At 39.0% G+C, this 14,492-nt stretch overlaps 1 protein-coding gene across 5 annotated transcripts in view; it reads left to right on the top strand.

Moving 5' to 3' along the window:
- LOC135213520 (homeobox protein araucan-like) overlaps positions 1-14,492 on the top strand; it is a 176,204-nt gene that overhangs the window by 96,329 nt on the left and 65,383 nt on the right. The window lies entirely within an intron of this gene.

Raw genomic sequence — 14,492 nt, 5'->3', positions numbered from 1 at the left:
AAAACACAGTAACTGCAAACACATCTCAATATTCTCTCCCGCTCTCGTATTAATATAATACAGTGTATATATATTATATATATATATATATTATATATATATATATATGCATATACTACACACATATATATATATTATATATATAATTATATATTATATATATAAATAGTAGATGAATAATATTACACATACATATATACACATATAGATATATATATTTATAATTATATATATATAGAGAATTAATAAAATTTATGTATTATAGTATATACTATATATCGTATATATACTATTAAATTATATATATTGCACAGACTATAGGCTGTATACAAAAATTTTCATACAGCATGCGAAAACATGAAGGTATATATAAATGTTTTTAAATAATAGTTGCTGAAAGACAAAAATCGACAAAAGACCGAGATCTTCAATATTTTGTTTATGGAATTTTGTATCCTCTGTAAGAAAGTACGTGTACTCCTGAAATATACTGATAACTTTTTATTCTATATAATTTTATTTTAATCAATAAAACAATGCATTATCATTTTCACCGCATTTGTATACTTGCTTTTAGTGCAAAACACAGTACATGTAAAAAACTAAGCGTATCATCTCGGTTAAATATCACCTTAGAAAAAACACTTAAGCTTGTACTCACGTTGATTTAGCTGAAAAATAAAATATCTCGCAAGATATAATTCTCTCTCTCTCTCTCTCTCTCTCTCTCTCTCTCTCTCTCTCTCTCTCAGCTTACCAACAGCTGATTACTGAACGAAGTATATTATATATACAGGAATTCTTTGTAAACATATTCTCTCTCTCTCTTTGTATATACTCTCTCTCTCTCTCTCTCTCTCTCTCTCTCTCTCTCTCTCTCTCTCTCTCTCTCTCTGCAACACGTCATCGCCTGGTCGTCCGTGCACCAGAAAGCCCGCAGCACTAGCAGAGCCCAACATAGCAGCAGCAGCAGCAGCAACAGCAGAAGCAACAGCAGAAGCAGCGTGAGCATCAGCAGCAGCAGCAGCCCGCCGACACCACACCGCTAAACCGCTAAATTATCCCTTTTTTCCGCTCGACGGAACTCCTCCTGCAACCGCGAAGAGCTCTCGAGTCTTGAGCGGGGGCGAACCACTGCCGTGTACTTGTAATAGAATGATTTAGTGGCTGTTGAAAACGTGATTTATACCAGCAACTCTCTGTTAGGGTGGAAAAGAAAAATGAAAAAAAAAAAAGACACGCGAGCAAAAAAAAAAAAAAAAAAAAAAAAAAAAAAAAACCTTTCATCTCTTGGAAAAATGATCACTGACGGAAAAAGGGGCGGACGCTCGATCCGCCGCGGAAAACGGACGGAGGAACGGCAGTCGAAAAACTTTTGATATATTTTGATAATAACTCCTCACTTTCTCGTTCTACTTCTTCCTCGAGACTATAAGCGGTCGGGGAAAGAGCGGCCATTTTTGCTCATCTCACATGCAGGACAGATCCTGTGGAGATGTTGTAATGGGGCGAGACGGCTACGGCGACGATGGTCGACGGTAATCATTACTGACAGAAATTTTCTGGTCAAGTTTATTGTTGGTCGTTGCTGCTTCTGCTGCTGCTGACTTTGGCTGTTATGTTTGACAGCTTCTGTTGCAAATGCTACTATAACCAACCTGTCTATCTATCTATCGATATTTCTTCGCCTAAAATATGGATATATATATATATATATATTATATATTATATATATATATCTATATACACATAATGTATATATATATATATATAATATCTATATATATATATATAATATATAATATATATACTATATATATAATATATATCATACGCATTTAGACGAATAATTAGCGATAGATGGATAGATATCTTTGCCATTGTACCATTTGTAATATTAACTGTCTATACGTATGAATACTGTGTGTGTGTGTGTATAGAGTGAATGTTTTGTATTTTTTTACACAACCCTCAAGCGATGACTGACATAAATTTTCTGCAATATTTTATGCTCAGGACTTAATGATTTGTTCATTTTGTCAAGGAATTTGCAAACAAGCACTGACGCACTGCAAAATGAAAATAGGATATTTTGGAGTAATTCTTCATTTCAAGACAGTTTCCCAACTTTTATTACAATTGTTGTAGTAACAATAGTAAAACTGAACGGAAAAAAGATTTCGTTAACATGAGAGAGGAGAGAGGAGAGAGAGAGAGAGAGAGAGAGAGAGAGAGAGAGAGAGAGAGAGAGTTTTCGTTCTATTGCATTACCATCGGCTAAACCGCAGCTTAAACCGCTGAATATTAACTTGCGTCTCTGTGTAAATAGTTCAACTTTAGTCATCAATGTGTACAAATTGGAGAGTTTAGTAGACTGAGTGTTATTTCTGCGGCTTTCTCGTCTATCATTAATAAAGCTACTGTAATGCAGTTGTGATCTCCATGTGCACACACACACACACACATACGCGCGCGCACACACACACAAACATTGACAATACATTTATAAAAACAATCTTCAGAAACGTTGAAAAAATATAATTTAAAATTTCTATACGGTAATTCTTTCCTATGTCAGTAGTAATACAATAATAATAATAATAATAATAATAATAATAATAATAATAATAATAATAATAAAAATAATAATAACAACGGCATCCATACGGCCATTATTATTAAAAAACTTTGTTAGAAAGAGGGCCTTCTTAAGAAAAAATAATAACAACAGTAATAATATAGAGTTGAAAGAACGATATTTCCTGAAATGTCGTAAAAAGATTGAACCATTTCCTTTTAAGAAAAATTTAACAGTAATGAAATATAAAATTATTTTTTGACATGATATTTTACAAATTACCCTTAAGCTATCGAAATTATTTATAACGAGTACGTGCTTAAATTTTTATTTCTCTCAGGTGCATCGTTGCATATCTATATTTATACGCATTAGGAGAAATGTGCATGCACTGTTTACAAACACGAGTTTATGTACACAAAAATAGCATCACGCAACATCTGCTTATACGTCTTTACCTCAGTGTATCGGTTGTAACTTGAATAAAGTTCTCGTCATCAGTTTGTGATTTTGAAAGAACTGGAAATATACAATGTAATGTGGACGGAATGAACAGACATTACTGGCGTTGCCTTTCGACCAACCATCGTCTCCTTGTTACAGCCAATCAGCCAACCACGATCACTGAAGTATTAAGTTCCAACCAGTTATCATTTTTTCGTGGATGTATTTCAACAAACCATCATCATTTTGTCAAATCCATTTAATCATCCATCAAAAGTTGTTTTTATAGGCTTTCACGCAAAACGACCACCTTTCTATCGCACCCCTTCAACCAACTTATTATATTTTCGCTGCAGCCGTTCAGTTAAATATCTTCCGGTTACAAACTTTCAACCAACTGTTCTCCTCTGTTGTGGTCCTCCAAGCAACCATTATATTTTAGTGTTGCTTCTGAATTCACCATCATATCTTTTTTCCGTAGCCGTGACCATAACTTTGTAGCATTTCAGCTAATTTTGGCCCTGTACTTTCTACCAACCACCATTTTATGGTCCCAGCCTTTCAACCAATCATCTTTAGTTTTTTTTTCTCTTTAGTAACCTTTCAACAGTATTTATCTTATCCGTTAGTCTTTCAACAAACCACAATTTTCTTGTCTTAAACTCTCAACCAAGCAGTATCTTTTCGTCTTAATTCTTTTAACCAACTATCATCTTTTAGTCGTTGCATTCTGTCCAATTATCTTTTTAGCACAGTCTCTCGCCCTTATGTTCCTGCTGTAGTCTTGCAACAAACATTTTTCACCTATCCATCTTAATTTTTTGCCATGGTCTTTCAACCAACTACCATGATTTTTTCTCAAGTCTTTAAACCTGCCATCCCCTTTTTGTCTTTTATTTAAAACCAACCATAATATTTGCATGTTGGCTTTCGAACTTATCATGATGTTTTGTCGCAGTTCTTTTAGCTAACCATCACCTTAGATGTTAGTTTTCTAAACCAACCACCCAATATTTTTGTCGTCGAGTTTTGACCAACCGTCATCTTTTGGAGTTTGAGTTCGTAACCCTTCAACCAACCATAATATTCTAATGTTAGATTTCACAACAATCATCATATCTTTCAACCAAACCTCATCGTCTGGTGTTAGTTTTTAACCAACCGTCATCTTTCCGTCGTAACCCTTAAACTAACCATAATATTTTAACGAGAGCTTTCTTAAACAATCATCATATTTTTCTTATTGCCGTTCAACCAACCCTCATCATTAGGTGTTAGTTTCTTAACTGACCGTCATCCCTGTCGTAACCCTTTAACCAACCGTCATGATTGATTGATAGTTTCCTTAAACAACCATCATCTGAACGTACCTCTTCAATCAACCATTATGTTTTGTTATTACCATCGTTTTTATTGTTAGAGTTTTTTAAACAACCAACATCTAGCCGTAACATTTCAACCAACCATCATCTGTTACAATTATTTTTCTTAACCGTCGTCTTTGTGTTGTAGCCCTTCAACCAACTGTCTTTTAAGGTCAGTTTTCTTAATAGATATCTTTCTTTCGTGGCTCGTCTACTAGCCATCATCTGATGATACTTAAATCTTTTTAATTCAAACATCCCGTCTCTCTCTCACATCGTCAACATATCAACTTGAGTCTATAGCACAGTAGGTACCTTTTCCCCGTCAGGAGAAGCGATCCTCTGGAAGCAGCAGCCCCACGAGAAATACCATACCAGTTCAACCATTACCATGCCGACGCCCGCAATGGCTATCGACAAACACCATAATTTGACACCACAACAACGCAGCGTCATAGACCATAAAATATATTCACTCTTGTCCTTCCCTCCGATTTCTTTTCGTCAGGTTCACTCACACACACACACACACACACACACACACACACACATACACTCGCTCACTCGTTCACTCTTTCACTCACCTAATCTCTCACTTACTTCTCTATCACTCGCTCACTCACCCAATATTTACTCTCTTCTCTATCACTCATTCAATTCTGTGTGTGTGTGTGTGTGTGTGTTCGTGCTTGGTGTTTGTGCGTGCTCGCGCGCGCGCATCTTTTACCTGTCAATCAAACTGCCTGGTTTTTCTCTATATAGCCACCTGTCGATTTTGTTTGTTAGTGAGAAAAAATTACAATAGTTTGCTCTGAAAGTCAACTACCGACTTTGTGTTCCTTTCATCATCATCATCATCATCATCCCCTTGTTCACTCTGGTCAGGTACCTTTTCGCCTGGTAATTACTTCGCGTTTGTTACCCCGGCGTAAGAATCGTCGACCGCAAGTGTCATCGTCGTTATCACGTCGCTGCATCATCTTCAATCATCGCTGCCGAGTTTCCACCGAGTCCGTCGTCCCTCTGAGCTGCTGCTGCTCCTCCTGCTGCCACATGCCAACTTATTCGTCACCGTGTCGGACGGCGTTGCCGCTGCTGCTGCCGCTGCTTCTAGCATCAACGCCGCCGCAAATCATTTCTTCCTGCGTTACCGCGCGCACCGCAAGCCATTCTTTACGTTACCTATACGCGTATCTCGAGAGAAGAAAAAAAAAAACCTCGTACGCACATGCTCATAAGTTTGTGTGTATTCGTGTGTACTCATCATGCTTGTGTATACGCAGACAGACATACACACAAAGTTTTCCCCAAACGCAGAAATGTATAGCATCCTTACACTTATGTATGTTTCCGAAGAGTAGATTTCTCACAACACATGCGCACGCAAGTTATATATATATCTATATCTATCTATCTATATATATATATATATATATATATATATATATATATTATATAATATATATATATATATTATATATATATATATATATATATATATATATCATAACCCTTGAAGTGTACTTGTTAGTAGCTTTTCTTCCAAGTATCACAGCTTGAAAAACTTTATACCTTTCTGATGCATGTATATAAGAGATAATTTTTCTCAACTATAAAATACAAAGCATTTGGTTTTATTCCATTTCTCAAAAACCATCACCGTTATCAGAGTTTGAAAAATATCTACTTTCATTTTCCCACTAACATATTTTGTGGTTGAAAACATAAGAAAACTGGAAAAACAAAATGACCAGACACATTTTTAACGGAATAATATCCTCCTAGCGACGGTTGCAACTCGGCTGCATTTGTAGACTCATTCCTTGATGAATAAAATGTGACGAAACAACGACATCATCGTGATCAACTTTGGCAATAGCAATAACTCTTCGAGGCCCTTATAAGATGACTGCCCCCCACCCCCCCCCCCCCACCTTTTTATTAGCCAACTCTCCTTCCTCTTCTTCCCCCACAACCCCCTTACCTCTGGAATTATCGATTTACATTGGCATTATTAATATCAGCCATGAATGCCAATCAGGAATTAAAAATGAAAAGGTGGCGGTAAAACGTGCAAATCCCCCATATTTACAGAAGCGTAAATTACAAGGCAAACGAGCGTAGGTCCTAGTTATTCCTCCTACTGATTTGTCAGCTTATTGATGAGAAGACTTCGATTGAAGGCTGGACTCACTCTGCTAAATCACTTGCTGCGGTGCAAATGGATTGCATTGATGAAAAGATATTTTAACTGGCTGCTCATTCTACTTATAGCCTTCAGATTCCTTGTGATCACAAATTAATATTTTGTGTGGGGGGGGCCGCTTGTTCTTCAGATATATAAAGCACAACTAGTAAAATCTAACGTAAAAAGCATTGATCCAGTGCTAAGATTGAAGTCAATGATAATGAACAACGATCAAACTGAAAGAAAAGACAACAGGGGGGGGGGGGGGGGTGGGGGGGGGAGGGTGGCGGTTTCTTCAGATATATAAAGCACAACTAGTAAAATCTTACGTAAAAAGCATTGATCCAGTGCTAAGATTGAAGTCAATGATAATGAACAACAATCAAAGTAAAGACAAGAAGTCTATTCTCGTAAGCTAAGATATAAATTAGAACACGAAGCTTATTTTTCTTCGCACAAAATTATCAACAGCAGCACGTATCATAGACTCAAAGTCTATAGACCTTGCATAGGCTGACATAGAATAAAAAAAATTCATGTTATCCCCTTAGAAGCAAAAGGTCTTGGCCTCTGTTTTACCTTTTCTGCTTCATATACTTTCATTATTCGCTCTTCCTCTAAATCTATAAGTCGTCCCTCCTTTACCCAATTATTCCAAGCTTTCATTTAATTATTTTTTTTTTCATCAATCAATACGTTTTATAGCAATTCTAGAAAGGAAAAGAAAAATATGTATTGGGAGGCAGTGTCCTCAGAGCAAAACCCCTTCCACCGCCATCCACCCCCAAGGACCCCCAACAGGCGAAGCGGACCATAAAAGAGGAAAGAAATAAATATACAGATCGGGAAGGGAAACTTCTTATCGTCTGCTCCAAAGACTGATATTAAAACGACGATCTCATTTCGTCTCTTAAGTCAGAATCTAAGACAATCTTTTGGCAGTTTCGAATCCTAAAAGAAAAGTTAGATTTGACGCCCCGCGTTAAGACCTTATGAACCAGGCCGGCAGCCGAAGCAAGTGGCTCTATAATGCATAATTACTCGCGTTGAGCTCCAAAATAAATTCCAAGTTTAAAGTTTTGTCTTTCACCGAGCGTCACATGGAAAAAGCATCAGTTGGAATTAAAAACATTTAATGCAAAAGGAATTAAAACTTGGGTTATAAATCTTTGATGAAGTTTCCCTTAGTTCCTAATGAAAAATCCTTCTTGAATTATGATTACACATTAAAAAAACTTTGACCAAAACTCCTTACTTACAAACTTTGGCCTTCATTTTTCCTTCGCTCTCCTGATATATAATGAATGAAAACAGATGAATTAACGCTATCTACTCATTATTCCATTGACCTTCGACGTGTTTTCAAAATTTTCCGTTCGCCCTTCCGCGGCCGTTTCCCCGCCGCTTTCCGAGGGACAAACGTCGCGTCTGCCGTCACAGGAAACATCGAACGCCTGTCCGAAAGATCTTCATAACAAAACTCACTCGTCAAAAACTCATGACACGCCAACGTCCAAAAAAAGCAACGTCTATGCGCGAACGGTATGACACTCAGACCTATACTATGTTTACGCGTAGGGGCCACCATGCCTCCAGTGAGCGAGCGTGAAAGAGAGAGAGAGAGAGAGAGAGAGAGAGAGAGAGAGAGAGAGAGAGAGAGAGCCACGGGGGCAATGTTAAATGTGACACTCTGTTTGAGACGAGAGATAATTCAGAAAATTCCAACCAAGTTTCCTCATTACCAAGTCAGATACGAATGGGGCTTGTTTCCTCGAGTTATGAAGCGACGGAAGAAAAGAGGTGATGGCCATGACGGATGGATGGATGGATGGATGGTAGGGGGGGTCTGAAGGGCTTGGGGGGGGGAGGGGGAAAGGGGAAAAGGGGGAGGTGTTCGAAGGGGACGAGAGATGGAGGATTGCTGGGCGGAAGACATTGCTTCCTTTTGAATCCCCACCATCAATACTGCCGACCCCAACCCCCGCTCTTCACCATTCTCTATCTGCATGTAGCAAATTGATTTGGATAAACTATTGCTCATACACTCATTCACACATCAGATAAACCATTTAGAGTTCCTACGGACAGAAATAGCTGATGCATGTGATCCTCTCTCTCTCTCTCTCTCTCTCTTACACACACACACACACACACACACACATAGATATATATATATATATATATATATATATATATATATATATATATATATATATATATATATATATACGCTATGACGTCAATAAGCCTTATTATTTCCATCACTGCTGTTGTATTCAAGACATTCACAACCATAATCAACCAATCGCTTACAGCTTTTAGAAAATTTTAATTATCATTGTTCTTGCTAACAATTATGTGACTTGTGTCTCCGTATGTCTACCATATATATCCAAAAACAGATGCCATCATTTTGCTCTGACGGCTCCAAAGAGCCTGAAGTGCATCCTTGCCTTTCCTTAGCAGACACAGTACACATCTGTCTATAAAAATGAGACGGAACAGGGGAAGTAGGGTAACAATGGGATATAAAAAGTAATGAAGGGTTATAACAAAGACGGAATGTGTGTATAATGGATTCAAATTCCTTTTACTATCGCTGTTAACTAATTGTTATAGCTAATTAAATTTACTCATTAACATTTTCGCGCCGCAAAATGAACACTTCCAGACAGGAGTCCAGTTATGCATTCATAAAAATGAGCGAACCTGGAATAATGGAGCTTTTTATTGCCGGATGCGATTGCACTAAAACATTGCCTCCGTAGCACCGCAGATGTCGCCTTTCTCCGAGAGCGGGATTTCTTATCTTTTCTTTTTTTTTCTGTCTCTCCTTTCCCCTTTCTTTATTAAATTTATTATTCCGCTTTTCGATTTTCTCAAGAGAATTTTCCCCTTAACCAAACGTATCGTGTGCTTGGCGGTCATATCTCAGATTGTTAGTACTGCATTCATCATTTTATTGCTGCTATTCTTCATTTTACTCTGTCCTCTGCACGCCTTATAAACCCTGTTTGCACGTAATTAAATATTCGCGAAGTATGTGGTAAGTGAAGCGCAAACATACTGACATCACATTAGAGTATGATTTGCGAGGGACTGTCATACTAGCCCCGTCGGCGCTCTCTTAATCGACCTTTTGTGCTGGCGGGGATGAATAGCCAAGATCGATATCCACTTGGTGATATTGTTACGCAAACTACGCGCGTATCGTCTTCATGCTACTTATTTGACTGCGCGTCCCTCCTCTTACTCAAGTGTTAGAATAAATCAACACGTACAAATCTCGACAAAAGTAACTCAAGACTCAAAGAAGCCATTTCGCCATTCAAAAAGTTTATATATTGGAGGATAAATCACCGCGAGTCGGTTAATATTTTAGCCGAGCATGAATGCGAAAGTTGATATCGCCAGAATTATGAGGGTCGAAACGTGTACAGGCATTAGCTTACATTTTGTGTCGCAATGACTTTGTGATATCCGATGCAAAGGTTTTCGGTCCTCAACTTTTGTTACTTGGGGGACGTATCAGAGCTTGTTGCACATTGCTAATTCAGCTTATTCTCATTAGGCATTAGAAAATTCAACTCTTATTTGAAACAAGGAATTTGCAGTGCAAGCGCCGGAAAGCTTCAAGCCTTAAACATTAGCGAAAGTAACCACACATATACTAGCGGGCGCGAGCACACAGACACCTCTAAATATATATATATATATATATATATATATATATATATATATATATATATATATATATATATATATATATATATGTGTGTGTTGTGTGTGTGTGTGTGATGTGTGTGTGTTGTGTGTACATACTTCATATTATAAAATGAGCATAAGGATTTAACTCCTATTTGAAAGAGACCAATAAATTGCTATAAGATAACCAAATTAAATTTATAATATGAATGCCAAAAATCTAACCAACTTTCTAGGGTGAATTCCGAGAAAGTTGCTAATTTCGATAACAACAGGGTAACGAGATTACTAATACACAAATTCCATGAGGCTAACTAGATTACTAGAAGGAATTCCGAGAAGCTAATAATGTTATGAGGCTGATCTGCAAGAGGCTGACCAGAGCTTACTAGGGCGAATTCCAAGATGTTAAAAGAATTTACCAGGGTGAATTCCAAGACGCTAACCAGCTTATTATTTTGAGCTCAACGTTGCCAGATTACTAGTGCAAGTTACAGGAATCTAACCATTTCACTGTAGGAATTATTAGAATCTGACCAGAAAACTAGAATGAATTCCAAGGAGCTAACAAGTTTACTATGGGGAATTCCCATGAGTCTATCAGATCACTAGTATGAATTCCAAAAGGCTATACAGAATGTTATTACAACCGACATACTACTCTGAATTACAAGAAGCTGACTAGATTACCAGTCTTAATTCCAAGAAGCTGTGAATTCTAAGAAGCTGACCTGATCACTAGTATCATGAATTTCGGAGGTTAACTTGCCTACCAAGGGTAATTCCAAGAGGCTAACCAGCTTACCAAGGGTAATTCCAAGACGCTAACCAGCTTCCTAGTAGAATTCCAAATAGTTTATCACCACATTAGCTGCTATGAAATCCAAGAAATCAAACTGTTTACTAAAAAGGTACAAGAAGCTGACAGCCTCATCAAGGAAAAAAAAAAAGTGGAACGAATCCTTTGGTACTGAACGTTCGAACGCCAATTTCCCAGAATCCTTGCAGAGAACTCCATTGGGGTGTGGATCTTTATTCGTCGGCATTTTTCCAGCGAGTGACCACATATCCCCCCCCCACCCCCCCCCCCAACCCAATTCCCCGCCCCAAACACAGCCCCAACTCCCTCCACCCGACCTCTCCAAGGAAGTTTTGGGAGACCACCAAATGGGGAGCGGCCGTTGCCCGCCCATATAAATGTCTCCTTGAATGATCGTTTGGGTGACCTCGCAGGAAGCCACTCGACGCATTCAATGAGGGGAAAGGACGCGAGGGGACCGAGAGGAGGGGGGATATGCTGCTTAAAGGGATGCCAGAGGGAAAGGGGGAAGATGATTACTTTAAAAGGGGAAAGCGACATAAGGGGGGGAAAGACGCCTCACAATAGAAAGGATGATTAGGTATGATTGTTGGTGCTATGCGCCGTCCCATAGAATGGCGATGAATGGGATTGGGGAAGTCGGTGAGCGAGAGGGTGGGTGGGTGGGGAGGTCACCAAACAAATGGTGACCTGATTTAAAAGAGGGAAAGAGGGCAACGATGAGACACCTCTCGCAGCAATTAAGGCGAAGAGAATCGTTCGGTTCAACCGGTTCAGAACTACTTTGTGTGAGTAGAATCCCGGAAATGTATAGAAGGATCGATTGATTGATTGATTAATTTCTATAAACTGGCGTCGGGACAGCCGTGGTAATCGAGCAAGCAGCTTCCAAATATAACCAGCTTCCAAATAAGATATTCGCTCATAAAACTTGGAATATTCTTTTCCAAGAAGCAAAGTGAAAACTGGGAATGAGTGCCAATAGCAATAAAGACAATAATCATCATTCTAGTTATAATTAAGGAATGGGGGAGACATAATCTGAATGAAGAGGCAGGGGTCTTTTAAAACCATAAACGGCCAAGTTTGGGGTTCCAATGTTCTTGATTGATCCAGTGGAAAATTGGTGGAATAATGGCGACCGCGAGAGAAATTAGTGCGCTCGCCCGGAAGCTCTCAGAGATAAACCCTTCAAATTCATATGAATATTAAACAGCCTACGATGTGGGGGGAAGGAGGAGAGAGAGAGAGAGAGAGAGAGAGAGAGAGAGAAGAGAGAGAGAGAGAGAGAGAGGAAGGCAGTAGTAGTACGGCTCCCTCAGTAAGAAGAGGAAGTGAGGGAAAGACAGACAGACAGACAGGGAGGAACTCGGTAGTAGCAGGGGCTGTCCATAGGAAGTAGGCTATAGAAAGAGAGAGAGAGAGAGAGAGAGAGAGAGAGAGAGAGAGAGAGAGTAAAAGGAAAGAAGCTTCCGCTCTTAATGGTTGCAAGTACGTTAGAATTATCAATTAGCGAGCGATAAAAAGGGTTATTAGAAGCTTCGCTCCCTATGCGACGGAACGGCACTGAAGTACGATACACCCACTCGACGTCCCAGGATTAATTATGCACGGGGGAAAACGAGATGTGTGTGATGGATAGTCCGCGCTTTGAATGGCTGGAGAAAACACTTTCGGAAATAAATGAGTCTCTTCGGACGCCGCTATCACTGATGCGAAGAAATACGGATTTTACACCCTCCGTACCATTCTCAAAATTATAGGATCTGAATAATAACAGTATCTTTTATTTCATATCATGCCACATGGAATTACAGGGTGCAGAAAAAACAGATTATACAAAATACATTATTGCAAGATAAAGAAAATTGTGAGAAAGCTGCGTATTGACACCATCACATAATCAATGGAAGAATTTCATTCAGATTACGTTGTGCATAAAAGCAAAACAATAATAGAGAGAGAGAGAGAGAGAGAGAGAGAGAGAGAGAGAGAGATTCTGGAAACTTCAAAGCTACGTACACTAGGAAATTAATTTGAGAGATATTATTCCGGAAACTTTTTAGAGCATTATTATATATTCGGAAATCCATATGAGACAGAGAGGGAGAGGGAGTCATTAGAAAATTATTAAGAAAGGGATAGAACGCGGAAATACTTCGGAAATTGCTAAGTGTGTGTGTGTGTGAGAGAGAGAGAGAGAGAGAGAGAGAGAGAGAGAGAGAGAGAGAGCGCACACTTAGCAGTGCGGTCACTCGTAGGCTCAGTTAACCGCATTGGATGCGACTGTTATGGCTCCTGAATAAAGTGGTGGCTGGATCCAGATGCTGTTTAACGCTACATAAACGGCAGACTTAGAGGGGCATTGTAGATTGTAGACGGGTGTTATTGTATGCTGTTTTAGCTTCGCCGGACGTTAAGTGGCTCACAGCCTTCAGTAAACGCGAATCTACGACTTCTAGTAGCTATTCAGGAAGGAAACTTTTATTTTTTTTTTTCGAGGCCAATCATGGGAGATATATGGGGGGACGCCCATATAACATTTAATCACTGGCGTTGTCTTTCTTTTTTATTTTTTTCTATTGGTGGTGGCGGCAGGGGGGGGGTGGTGGGGTGGGGGGGGGGGGGGGGGGGGGTGGGGGGGGGGGGGGGGGGGGGAGTTGGTGTTTAAAGGAGAGGGGAGTTCCTCTGAAAACGATGGCTTGGTTACTGCCCATTTCTTTCTACGCATACGTGGGTCTCACTTACTCCCAAAACATCTTATACTTTAAGAGTTTTTCACCTTTGTAAGTATTCATTTTTTTATACGTGGTACGTAGTATGCTGTAATTTAACTCGTTTGTACAATAGCTTTTATTGGATACATTAATATATGTGGGGATTACAAATCTGGAAAAACACTGAGTGATCTGATCATTTTTGAACAGTTATCAGATTACTAAGCTAACAAAGTGTGTGTGTGAGAGGAGAGAGAGAGAGAGAGAGAGAGAGATTTAATTTCGATTCAAGGCACCTTTCCATCCAAGAAATATTTTACCTTTACGATCAAAATCATCGAGATTAGTGAAAATCTTGATTTTGAAACTGGACTGCTGTAACCGGTCTCTCGTTGTCCTTCCTGCCTTTGCGGTCTCATCAAAATACTGAGGAATTCTGCGCTCAACATAATTATGCTTTTGACCTTTCATTGGAACCTGTGAACGTGGTCTATTCTTTGTTGCGTGCTTGTGATGAAAGGTCCCTGTCATTTTTCCTCTTTATTGTAATGCATAACAGTATTTGTAATCCATTTCGCGATTTCCCTTTGCGTCGTAGAAAACATCTGAAGTTTTATTTCACTTCAGGAATTTCTCGCAACTGGTGGCTGATTGATCACAACCGTTTGTTTTCTTG

The sequence above is a fragment of the Macrobrachium nipponense genome, chromosome 43, assembly GCF_015104395.2.
Source record: "Macrobrachium nipponense isolate FS-2020 chromosome 43, ASM1510439v2, whole genome shotgun sequence".
Classification (NCBI taxonomy): Eukaryota; Metazoa; Arthropoda; class Malacostraca; order Decapoda; family Palaemonidae; genus Macrobrachium; species Macrobrachium nipponense.
The sequence above is the reverse complement of the archived record's forward strand: the minus strand, read 5'-3'. Positions and strand labels throughout refer to the sequence as shown.